The sequence below is a fragment of the Ascidia mentula genome, chromosome 3 (genome assembly GCF_947561715.1).
Source record: "Ascidia mentula chromosome 3, kaAscMent1.1, whole genome shotgun sequence".
Taxonomy (NCBI): Eukaryota; Metazoa; Chordata; class Ascidiacea; order Phlebobranchia; family Ascidiidae; genus Ascidia; species Ascidia mentula.
In genome coordinates this window covers 9,529,577-9,542,305 of record NC_138568.1, presented here as the reverse complement: position 1 = coordinate 9,542,305, position 12,729 = coordinate 9,529,577, and the positions used below count along the sequence as shown (strand labels likewise).

Sequence of the window (12,729 nt, the reverse complement as noted above, 5' to 3'; positions counted from 1 at the left end):
CGTCCTCCTTGGTAGATACATTGACCACATAACGGGGGCATCGACGCAAACCAGATTATGACGTCACAATCGCTTTTAACAATGGACAAGGTTGTGCGTGCGTCAAATGTGCGTGAAGTGCGCTGTAGTCTGAAACGTGTCAACTGAACCGTGAATGTTTTGAAGAATATAATGTGGGTTGGGCCCAGATTTCAGTGATGGTGTAGTCTGGAAGCATTAAATAATCTAATGTGGGTTGTGCCTAGATTTCATTTATGGTGTAGCGTGGAAGCATTAAATACTGTAATGTGGTTGGGCCTAGATTTCAATTATGGTGTAGCGTGTAAGCATTAAATACTCTAATGTGGGTTGGGCCTAGATTTCATTTATGGTGTAGCGTGGAAGCATTAAATACTGTAATGTGGTTGGGCCTAGATTTCAATTATGGTGTAGCGTGGAAGCATTAAATACTCTAATGTGGGTTGTGCCTAGATTTCATTTATGGTGTAGCGTGTAAGCATTAAATACTCTAATGTGGTTGGGCCTAGATTTCAATTATGGTGTAGCGTGGAAGCATTAAATACTCTAATGTGGTTGGGCCTAGATTTCAATTATGGTGTAGCGTGTAAGCATTAAATACTGTAATGTGGGTTGGGCCCAGATTTCAGTTATGGTGTAGTCTGGAAGCATTAAATACTCTAATGTGGGTTGGGCCTAGATTTCATTTATGGTGTAGCGTGGAAGCATTAAATACTGTAATGTGGTTGGGCCTAGATTTCAATTATGGTGTAGCGTGTAAGCATTAAATACTCTAATGTGGGTTGGGCCCAGATTTCAGTTATGGTGTAGTCTGGAAGCATTAAATAATCTAATGTGGGTTGGGCCTAGATTTCATTTATGGTGTAGCGTGGAAGCATTAAATACTGTAATGTGGTTGGGCCTAGATTTCAATTATGGTGTAGCGTGGAAGCATTAAATAATCTAATGTGGGTTGGGCCCAGATTTCAGTTATGGTGTAGTCTGGAAGCATTAAATAATCTAATGTGGGTTGGGCCTAGATTTCATTTATGGTGTAGCGTGGAAGCATTAAATACTCTAATGTGGGTTGGGCCTAGATTTCATTTATGGTGTAGCGTGTAAGCATTAAATACTCTAATGTGGGTTGGGCCCAGATTTCATTTATGGTGTAGCGTGGAAGCATTAAATACTCTAATGTGGGTTGGGCCTAGATTTCATTTATGGTGTAGCGTGTAAGCATTAAATACTCTAATGTGGGTTGGGCCTAGATTTCATTTATGGTGTAGCGTGTAAGCATTAAATACTGTAATGTGGTTGGGCCTAGATTTCAATTATGGTGTAGCGTGTAAGCATTAAATACTCTAATGTGGGTTGGGCCCAGATTTCAGTTATGGTGTAGCGTGGAAGCATTAAATACTCTAATGTGGGTTGGGCCTGGATTTCAGTTATGGTGTAGCGTGGAAGCATTAAATACTCTAATGTGGGTTGGGCCTAGATTTCAGTTATGGTGTAGTCTGGAAGCATTAAATACTCTAATGTGGGTTGGGCCTAGATTTCAGTTATGGTGTAGTCTGGAAGCATTAAATACTCTAATGTGGGTTGGGCCTAGATTTCAGTTATGGTGTAGCGTGGAAGCATTAAATACTCTAATGTGGGTTGGGCCCAGATTTCAGTTATGGTGTAGCGTGGAAGTATTAAATACTCTAATGTGGGTTGGGCCTAGATTTCAGTTATGGTGTAGCGTGGAAGCATTAAATACTCTAATGTGGGTTGGGCATAGATTTCAGTTATGGTGTAGCCTGGAAGCATTAAATACTCTAATGTGGGTTGGGCCTAGATTTCAGTGATGGTGTAGCGTGGAAGCATTAAATACTCTAATGTGGGTTGGGCCTAGATTTCAGTTATGGTGTAGCGTGGAAGCATTAAATACTCTAATGTGGGTTGGGCATAGATTTCAGTTATGGTGTAGCGAGGAAGCATTAAATACTCTAATGTGGGTTGGGCCTAGATTTCAGTTATGGTGTAGCGTGGAAGCATTAAATACTCTAATGTGGGTTGGGCCCAGATTTCAGTTATGGTGTAGCGTGGAAGCATTAAATACTCTAATGCGGGTTGGGCCCAGATTTCGGTTATGGTGTAGTCTGGAAGCATTAAATACTCTAATGTGGGTTGGGCCTAGATTTCAGTTATGGTGTAGTCTGGAAGCATTAAATACTCTAATGTGGGTTGGGCCTAGATTTCAGTTATGGTGTAGTCTGGAAGCATTAAATACTCTAATGTGGGTTGGGCCTAGATTTCAGTTATGGTGTAGTCTGGAAGCATTGAATACTCTAATGTGGGTTGGGCCCAGATTTCAGTTATGGTGTAGTCTGCAAGCATTAAATACTCTAATGTGGGTTGGGCCTAGATTTCAGTTATGGTGTAGTCTGGAAGCATTAAATACTCTAATGTGGGTTGGGCCTAGATTTCAGTTATGGTGTAGTCTGGAAGCATTAAATACTCTAATGTGGGTTGGGCCTAGATTTCAGTTATGGTGTAGTCTGGAAGCATTAAATACTCTAATGTGGGTTGGGCCTAGATTTCAGTTATGGTGTAGTCTGGAAGCATTAAATACTCTAATGTGGGTTGGGCCTAGATTTCAGTTATGGTGTAGCGTGGAAGCATTAAATACTCTAATGTGGGTTGGGCCCAGATTTCTGTTATGGTGTAGCGTGGAAGCATTAAATACTCTAATGTGGGTTGGGCCCAGATTTCAGTTATGGTGTAGCGTGGAAGCATTAAATACTCTAATGTGGGTTGGGCCCAGATTTCAGTTATGGTGTAGCGTGGAAGTATTAAATACTCTAATGTGGGTTGGGCCTAGATTTCAGTTATGGTGTAGCGTGGAAGCATTAAATACTCTAATGTGGGTTGGGCCCAGATTTCAGTTATGGTGTAGCGTGGAAGTATTAAATACTCTAATGTGGGTTGGGCCTAGATTTCAGTTATGGTGTAGCGTGGAAGCATTAAATACTCTAATGTGGGTTGGGCCTAGATTTCAGTTATGGTGTAGCGTGGAAGTATTAAATACTCTAATGTGGGTTGGGCCTAGATTTCAGTTATGGTGTAGCGTGGAAGCATTAAATACTCTAATGTGGGTTGGGCCCAGATTTCAGTTATGGTGTAGCGTGGAAGCATTAAATACTCTAATGCGGGTTGGGCCCAGATTTCGGTTATGGTGTAGTCTGGAAGCATTAAATACTCTAATGTGGGTTGGGCCTAGATTTCAGTTATGGTGTAGTCTGGAAGCATTAAATACTCTAATGTGGGTTGGGCCTAGATTTCAGTTATGGTGTAGTCTGGAAGCATTAAATACTCTAATGTGGGTTGGGCCTAGATTTCAGTTATGGTGTAGCGTGGAAGCATTAAATACTCTAATGTGGGTTGGGCCCAGATTTCAGTTATGGTGTAGCGTGGAAGTATTAAATACTCTAATGTGGGTTGGGCCTAGATTTCAGTGATGGTGTAGCGTGGAAGCATTAAATACTCTAATGTGGGTTGGGCCTAGATTTCAGTTATTGTGTAGCCTGGAAGTATTAAATACTCTAATGTGGGTTGGGCCTAGATTTCAGTTATGGTGTAGCGTGGAAGCATTAAATACTCTAATGTGGGTTGGGCCTAGATTTCAGTTATGGTGTAGCGTGGAAGCATTAAATACTCTAATGCGGGTTGGGCCCAGATTTCGGTTATGGTGTAGTCTGGAAGCATTAAATACTCTAATGTGGTTTGGGCCTAGATTTCAGTTATGGTGTAGCGTGGAAGCATTAAATGCTCTAATGTGGGTTGGGCCCAGATTTCAGTTATAGTGAAGCTTAAAAACTTTATACTCTGTGGGTTGGTGTATGACTGGAACTATTTTATTTTGGTTTTGCTTCGCTTACTTTGCACAAGCTCAGACCATCAGAATGAAGCATGTTGCCAATGTGTTTAGATCCATTAACATAATTTAGGTCATTCTATTTTGACTATGTTGGTTTCAACAAAAGACACAAATCAAAAGGTTTGTTATGATTTTATTAAAAAAAAACAATTTTAAATGCTACTTGAATTTCAGCTGAACATCTGCAATGCTTCTGTTGGAATATTACATCTGTGGAAATAAAGTATAATTTGAATAAGGTAAGAATTACTGTTAAGTCTTTAAAGTTCATTTTGTGTGGTCCTTTTTACTCCTTCCCAAAAATGAAATTATTTTATATCATACTATGGATATGATAGTGTCTGTCGTCATACTACAAAATATTTTCACTTCGTATATTGTTTACATTGGATTTAAAAAAATGGATATTCCTGTATGATTCTTGATTGATAAAACAAAATTGTTACAAAGCTTTAACACTGCAGATTCTGCAAAGATAGAAGCCACCCTAAATAAGCTGCAAGAAACCAGATACAAATTTCCAAACATATTTTTTACAAAGTTGAAATCTTTATGAAACACACTATCTCATGTTAAACAGCATTTGTGTTATATATATATTGTTTTGTGTATGCTAATTGTGATGCAATAAACTGTTTCTGCCACTGCCAGACAATGCAAAGTTAAATGAACTTCCTTTGGGCACAAACATTGCACTCTTTGTCACATGTCGCTACAAAAACGGTGCTATTTGTGTTGTAATCGATTTCTCTTTTTTTTGGCGAACTAAGTGCATTTCAGGCTTTCCAAATAAATAATGTTTGCTTATATGTTGATGGACTGCATTTTTATGTTGTGTTTGAAAAATTCCTACCACGCCCAGGAGGCTTTTCCATGTGGTCGTTGGCATTTTTGATAACCCAGACGCCTCGCCAGTAGCCATATGAAACTGGGTTGAACAACATAATACGAGTTGAAGAAAACACAATACTTAAATAGTATGGTCTTAAAATCACTCTGCAGAAGTGTTACACCTCTCAGGTTGAAGCCTGATTGGTCAGTTTTACCATCGCAAGGTATGGTATGAAATTCACTCTGCGAAAGTGTTACACCTCTCAGGTAGAGTCCCGATTGGTCAGGTTTACCATCACTCTACGAGTGTTACACCATTAGGGTCAAAACCCAAAGGTATGGTAGGAAATTCACTTCGCAGGAGTGTTACACCTCTCAGGTAGAGTCCCGATTGGTCAGGTTTACCATCACTCTACGAGTGTTACACCATTAGGGTCAAAACCCAAAGGTATGGTAGGAAATTCACTTCGCAGGAGTGTTACACCTCTCAGGTAGAGTCCCGATTGGTCAGGTTTACCGTCACTCCAAGAGTGTTACACCCTTTGGGCCAAAACCCAAAAGGTACGGTATTACATTCACTTTGCAGAAGTGATAAAACTAAAAAAATTGGGACATTGTGGTTGTTATGGTATAGTGAATAAATTTCATTTGGCTTGTGTTCTTATTTGTTTAACAGATTGTAATGTTGTTTGATTTACAATGTGCACACAAAATATTTATCTTTTTTTGCTTGCTTCTCTGAAAAACCAACACACATGATGTGAAACCACTGTCCACATCGAGTGCACTCAATCCAAACTTTTTTCAGGGGATTGGCGCCTTCATCTCCACATACTTTACATGTCTCTATTTCATTTGTGCCTTGAAGACACTTGCCAGCAATTTCCCTTAACATTTCAAGTCTATAGCTGTAGGTACAAATATTTTGCACAAGTTTTTCTCCAGTTGCCAGCCATTTTGCATACATACATATCATCACTCCACAGCTTGATCCATCTGGCTGTTTTGTTCTGTGTGGTATTTCCACAGTATTAATTTTCCAACCAAACTTTGTTGCCATTAGACAATTCACCATAGCTTTTGCAGTTTGAACATTGCTGTCTGTTTTTACACAAGGCATTGCTACTGGGTCTATGTACAGCATTTTTCGACCAGGGATGTCAACTACAAGCAAAACCCAGTGGAAGCCTGAAGAGTTCCAAGGTATAAACAGTGTTTGTTTCCCTTGCAAATTTATCCCTTCCCAAACTTTTTTAATTGAAGCTTTTCTTTGTAATATTTGAGCCACTGTCGAACAAACATAAAGTGTGTGTTGGTGCACACCAGTTAATCGCCACAAGTAGCTGTTAATGACTTCATCATAAAGCCAACCAACATTAAATCTGCTGTCATGCTTTTTAAGCTCGCAAACTTCAGCTGGTGGCAATGAGTCATCCAGAGATTTTAACTCCAACAAAGAAATTGAATGAGGGCCGTTTTTTAAAATTGTACCAGAAGCTTTGTAACCGGTAACATGGGCTGTGATGTTTTTTTGCATCATTGAGTGTTTGTTCCGAACAATATCCATACAAGCCTCACCAGAAGATTCATGTTGGTCACAGGCTTTTGCTGCCTGTGGGGTTGTTAATTTTACACTTTTCTTTGATCGAGGAAACAAAGTTGTTACTTGGTGCAGCGGCTGCATAAGGTTGGCAAATTGTCCAACCCGTGATGAAAATGGATTGAGCTTTGGTCGCTTGCGGGGCAACTCATCATGGACAGTATTTTCAGAAGGTGTTGTTTTTAGCTTCCTTTTCAATGACTTAAGTTCTGGAGGTTGACTAATTCTAAACCCAGAATCGTATGAACATGCTTTAGAAAACTTAGCCACCATGGCATTGCCATCAGAAATGCCTTCATCCAAAACCTGCTTGGAACTGACATCATATGAAAGGTCTATCAAATGCTTCATTAAATCAATAAACTTTTGATGGCTTTGTTTGCGATCTGAGGTTTTGTTGTCAGTACCGCAGGTTTTGTCGTCAGTTACAATGTTTTCAGGTTGAGAAATTGATTGGTTTGTGGAGGAATTCTTGATGTCTTGTGTTTTGACCACAGTATCACAAACAGTTTCAGCTGACAATTTGTTCACAACAACCGGATCCAAAACCATGTAAACAGAATTGGAGTACCAATCTGGCAGACTATGCCATCCAACATCTGCATACTTGTTAAAAATTGCAAACATGTGTTTGCATGGTAAAAAATTGTGTAAAAAATCATGACATGTACACTTTGGAAAATCTCTTTCGGTGCCAAATTTAATGGTGTATATTTCAGAAGAGGAACTGCTTAATACAGTGAACAAGTCCCCTTTTCTACATATAGAACTTGCCTGAATGTTTGTAGTTTCTCCGATACGTTTTATACAATGTTTTACCAATTTTCTTGGTCGGTTTCGAAGAAAGCTGGGAACCTCAGCGTTGTAACTTCTGTAATTGCCAGAAGATCTCATGTTTTGTTGTTTGTATCTGCTCAAAGTAAAATTTATTGATTAATTTTGATTGCATGTTCTTGCATATAACCATAAATGTTTTAGTGGAGGTACACTCACTTCTCATATGCATTTGGCAAAAATTGTAATTAAGCCAGAAAGCGACTTATCAGTCCGAAATCGCACATGGCATTCTTTTAAAACTTTGGTGCGGATCAAAACCTTTAACTGGTCTGCTCGATAGAGCCACATCCAACGCTACAAAACGTGCATGAACAGAAGTCACATTTAACATATATGTTTTGTAAATACTCAAACCTCTTTATCCTTAAGCCAAATATTTGTGAAGTATTTTTGTAGTTTTGGGTTGTTTTCCCAAACTGAACTTGACTCAAATATCTGCAGTGCATTGTTGCAGCTTTTTTCACATTCAGCGTTAGCAATTCCTCTCATAAATGTCAAAACTTTGTCCTTGTCTGGACCTACTTGGTTTTCAGATTTTTTAACCCATCTTTCCCATGCCTGTTCACGATGAAAATCGCAAATGAGGACACGGACATCTAGAAAATAGTTATTTTTACATATGTGGTACATGTATATTTGATGCAGAACTTTAACCTGTAAAAATGCTTTCAATGGCATGGATCTCAGCATCACATTTATCTACCATAAAAAATGATGGTTGCCATGCAGGAGTCCATTCTTTCAATATTTTCAGTGCCTCTTCAATGTCCAATTGTCTTTCATTCTGTGTAATGAAACTGGCAACAACTTGATAGCCAACATTTGTCTTCACACAGAGAAAAAACAATGGGAGAGCATATTTGGATGTCTTGTAGGTAGCATCCATTAGACAAATGTCTTGGCCGTAGCGCAGAAGCAATCTACGCTGCCATGCAAACTGATGGATAAACAGCATGGTTTGTTCAGATTGAATGACTGGTGCTGTTTCTCCATCAACTACTTCAGGTTCCATGTTAGCAATGAATGGCCGGAAATATATTTTGTCATTGGCATCTCCTGCCTTCACCCATTCATCCACCAAGCACTGGACATTAGTTTGATCAATTTTTGCAAATCTGTGTTTACAAAATACTCGGTAATAATGACTTTGAATGTCCTTTTTTGTTGGATAAAATCTCCTGTTTGAAGTAGATGGTGGGGTATCATTTTGAAAAAGTTCATGGGCAACATAATGTTTTAGGCTTCTAAGAATTTCCTCAATACTGCATACACCTTCTGTAACCAATTGATCTATTTTGGCAATTATTCTTTGATCAACAGGTTGAAGGAAACCAGCAGCCTTAAAATATGTAATATGGTGAATAAACAGTTCAAAAGTAAACATTTAATTTAAATAACATCCTTACTTCCCCTAAAACATGACCGGTGTGGTCATCCTGAGATGGAAAGCAAACACTGTAAGTTTGTTGCTTTAGCAAGTGCTTATCGTTGTTTTGCAGCAAATCTTTTACAACAACACTTGTCTTGTCCATTTTAGATTTACATTTCGTGGTTATCTAATCATATTACAGAAGAAATTATTGATATCCAACTAAATAAAATTAGATTCAAACAAGTTGAAGAAGTACCTGAAACTGTGGAAACTTCATAATTTCCTGAATTACAATTTTTGCCTTGCAGTTAGTTTTTTTGGTCCCTTGAATGCACAAATGTTTTTTGCAAGGATTTGGATGATCTTGCAACTGATCAAAGGGGTTTCAATATTTTATCATAGAAAACATAAAGTCACTTACATGTGTAGGTGGTGCAACATGACGCCTTTCATTTTTAATCTTGATGCGATGTTTAGAATGTTGGCATTCCAAGACCTTTGTTTGTACCATGATGTAGGGAGTGGATGTACTGTCCCAATGCAAGCGACCTATTAAAATATCTAAAAAAAATCACAAATGTAATCAGTTTGTATTGTCATACAATTATGGCTTGATGAACTTTCTTTTAATAAGTAAAACTAAGCTAAAAAGCATGCCTTTTTTTATCATACCAAATGAATTCTTCGAGAAATGAATGAACTTTGTCAATGTGGAGATTTCAAATTTCTCAACTAAATCATTTGCCTGAGTCATTGAACAAGCCCACTGCAACAATTGTTGGATTTACTCTAAACTTAAATTTATAAACTGCACCAATTACCAGTCTTATATTACCTGCAAATTTTGTTTGCTATTCTCCTTTGCTGCTTCTGATATATTTTGCTAAAATAAACAACCACACATATGCACAAAGCATTGTGTTAAGCTATACAATTTACTAACCATTTTACTTAAACAAGTGAATTCATTCTTCACAAACTTCACAAAATATCTCTCTTCCTGTTGTAAACCTGCACCTTGGCTATTAAGGCTTTCTCTTATTGTTTTGCTTGCCTTTTCAAGATTGTATTTTGATAGCTTGTTCTGTGCCCAAGATATTAATGCAATGATAGTTAATAACATTTAAATGTATACTTACTAAGCCTTCAAACTTTGCAAACACCAAAACATCAAAGATGGTTATTACATATTGATATAGTTTGTTTGGTTCAGATTGGCGGTCAAAATGCCAAAGTGATTCAAAGCACTCTGAACGTGTAATTATGTATGGTATGGCAGCATCATTCCAATGCACTGAGCTTTTACATGCATCTTCAAACGTAAAAAGAGGTTTCGAAAAAAAAACAGTACAATCGTGAAAACAAGCACCCACAAACAACAAAACTCACCATGTGATTTAATTAACGGGGACTTTAAAGTTAGTGCACATGACTTTTTGAATTGATGCAGCATATTTGTTGCTTCATGTTTGGATCCATACCACTAATAAATAAAAGCACAAATGAAATACTTCCATAATACAACAAAAACGTGTTTATGTGCCTGAATATAGAACTTTTATTACTACTTCACAGATTCTTAGACCAATTTGTGACAATGCAAGTTTCATTCTTTAATATTCACAACCCACATTAGAGTATTTAATGCTTCCACGCTACACCCTAACTGAAATCTGGGCCCAACCCACATTAGAGTATTTAATGCTTCCACGCTACACCCTAACTGAAATCTGGGCCCAACCCACATTACAGTATTTAATACTTCCACGCTACACCATAACTGAAATCTGGGCCCAACCCACATTAGATTATTTAATGCTTCCACGCTACACCCTAACTGAAATCTAGGCCCAACCCACATTAGAGTATTTAATGCTTCCACGCTACACCATAACTGAAATCTAGGCCCAACCCACATTAGAGTATTTAATGCTTCCACGCTACACCATAACTGAAATCTAGGCCCAACCCACATTAGATTATTTAATGCTTCCACGCTACACCATAACTGAAATCTGGGCCCAACCCACATTAGATTATTTAATGCTTCCACGCTACACCATAACTGAAATCTGGGCCCAACCCACATTAGAGTATTTAATGCTTCCACGCTACACCAAACTGAAATCTAGGCCCAACCACATTAGAGTATTTAATGCTTCCACGCTACACCATAATTGAAATCTAGGCCCAACCACATTAGAGTATTTAATGCTTCCACGCTACACCATAACTGAAATCTATGCCCAACCCACATTAGAGTATTTAATGCTTCCACGCTACACCATCACTGAAATCTGGGCCCAACCCACATTAGAGTATTTAATGCTTCCACGCTACACCATCACTGAAATCTGGGCCCAACCCACATTAGAGTATTTAATGCTTCCACGCTACACCATCACTGAAATCTGGGCCCAACCCACATTAGAGCATTTAATGCTTCCACGCTACACCATAAATGAAATCTAGGCCCAACCACATTACAGTATTTAATGCTTCCACGCTACACCATCACTGAAATCTGGGCCCAACCCACATTAGAGTATTTAATGCTTCCACGCTACACCATCACTGAAATCTGGGCCCAACCCACATTAGAGTATTTAATGCTTCCACGCTACACCATAAATGAAATCTAGGCCCAACCACATTACAGTATTTAATGCTTCCACGCTACACCATCACTGAAATCTGGGCCCAACCCACATTAGAGTATTTAATGCTTCCACGCTACACCATAACTGAAATCTGGGCCCAACCCACATTATATTCTTCAAAACATTCACGGTTCAGTTGACACGTTTCAGACTACAGCGCACTTCACGCACATTTGACGCACGCACAACCTTGTCCATTGTTAAAAGCGATTGTGACGTCATAATCTGGTTTGCGTCGATGCCCCCGTTATGTGGTCAATGTATCTACCGTCCTCCTTAGGGAAGCAAACACTTGCAGTTTGTTCCTTTATTAAGCGCAGCAAATCTTTTATTACAACACTTGTCTTTTTCCAGCAACGAGTATAAAACTCGATACTGAGCCCATCGGGCCCGGGGGTTTTGTTAGGAGAAAAGAGGGAAAGGGCTTTTTTGACTTCGAGCATTGTTATTGGGGCTGAGAGGGAATCTAGGTATTGATCGGGGATTAATGTGTAAGGGAGTTGGGAAAATTCGTCATTAGGGGGAGGCAAGGGAAGTTGTTGGGATATGTATAGTGCTGCGGTTGGCACTCTTAGGTCCTAATCGTTTTCTCGCTAATATAGACATAAAAGTAACAGTTAGATATATGGAGGAGGAATGTTTTTAGGGGGTCGGGTAATGTGCTATCTTAACAGAAGAGAAAAGTTATGTTTGTGGCACTTGGTGGTAGGAGGTCACGGTTGGTTGCTTCGACACTATTTACGTGGAAAGATAAGAGGAGTAAAGAGGTTCTGGCTTGTTTACTGTAGACGTTATCTCGTCTTTGTTTGTTTATATCCCTTTTTTCTTTTCTCTATGCGTGCAGTGGTGTTTTGCCTTTAGCGCTATCGGTTACCAAGCAGAACCGTTTGGCCATAGTGCGCTCCACAGTGGTTCGTCTCTGTTGTTCGGTACTCCGTATAGGGTACCCAACACATCGACGTTGACCGGACAGGTACCACAAAATGGAATCTAGTGTGTCTTCAAGTAGGCTTGTATTAAATTTCCAGTAATTTTTCCCCCATGTTGTGTTGTTTCCTGTTTTTAACGTGAGTGTCGGTGCTAAATTGTGGTCTGTAAATGTTGTTGTTTTATATGCAAATGTTTTAATTTTATTTATCATTGGGAGGTTACAATAAATTCTGTCGATTCGGGATGCGGATTTTTTTGATATGTATGTGAAGATTTTTTTATTTGGATATAAATGTCGAAAAGCGTCTTCTAAATTGTAGTTTCTAACCATTGTTTCACGTCTTGTCTTTCCTTTTTTGATTGTGCTAAAGTGTCTATTTTGTTATATGTAAAATTGAAGTCCCCGCCTAAGATAATGTTTTCCTTTATGTCGTTTTGGTTGAGGTCTGTGTGTAAAGTTTGTATTTGTCTTGTTCTTGTCATTGCCGCGTCGTGTGTATTGCCTGATTTTGAATAGATTTTATATATTGTAAATGTTTCTGTTTTATTCTCCTTTTGTGTCTCTAATGTTGTTTTTTTGCAT

At 38.6% G+C, this 12,729-nt stretch overlaps 1 protein-coding gene and 1 pseudogene across 1 annotated transcript in view; both read right to left on the bottom strand.

Moving 5' to 3' along the window:
* The window catches only part of LOC145895017 (uncharacterized), a 126,163-nt gene that overhangs the window by 76,067 nt on the left and 37,367 nt on the right, over positions 1–12,729 (bottom strand). The gene's annotated exons all lie outside the window — the stretch shown is intronic.
* On the bottom strand, positions 7,105–9,310 carry LOC145895537 (uncharacterized; annotated as a pseudogene).